We start from the raw sequence: 347 nt of genomic DNA on the forward strand, positions 1-347 counted from the left end.
TTGTTAGGATGAAATGTTCCCTAAGTGTCATACATGTGTGAATTGAAAGCTTGCATTAAACTGGGTGATTACCTAGAAACAGTACATGGTGCTTATGACTCTTTAAATACAGCAGCATCAGAGAGACACAAAACACAACAAGATAAAGCTGAAGAACAGGCCTTTCAGTTGTTGATCGTACACAATTTAGACAAACAGACAGGGAAATATATCTTCAATTTCTCTGTTTCATAACTCACTCACTGAACAACAGGAACATATTCATTCATTTAATCCTTAGACCGGGTCTGATCCCAGTCCCTCCACAGCCTCTCTACAGCATGGTGGTCTCACAGGAGCCAGGCTGC

The 347-nt window shown here is 40.9% G+C and overlaps 1 pseudogene; it reads right to left on the bottom strand.

Annotated features, from left to right (window-relative positions):
* Nucleotides 1-235: 235 nt before the first annotated feature.
* LOC116702126 (trace amine-associated receptor 13c-like) overlaps nucleotides 236-347 on the bottom strand; it is a 1,247-nt pseudogene continuing 1,135 nt past the window's right edge.

This window comes from Etheostoma spectabile, chromosome 2, assembly GCF_008692095.1.
Source record: "Etheostoma spectabile isolate EspeVRDwgs_2016 chromosome 2, UIUC_Espe_1.0, whole genome shotgun sequence".
In the NCBI taxonomy this organism is placed as follows: domain Eukaryota; kingdom Metazoa; phylum Chordata; class Actinopteri; order Perciformes; family Percidae; genus Etheostoma; species Etheostoma spectabile.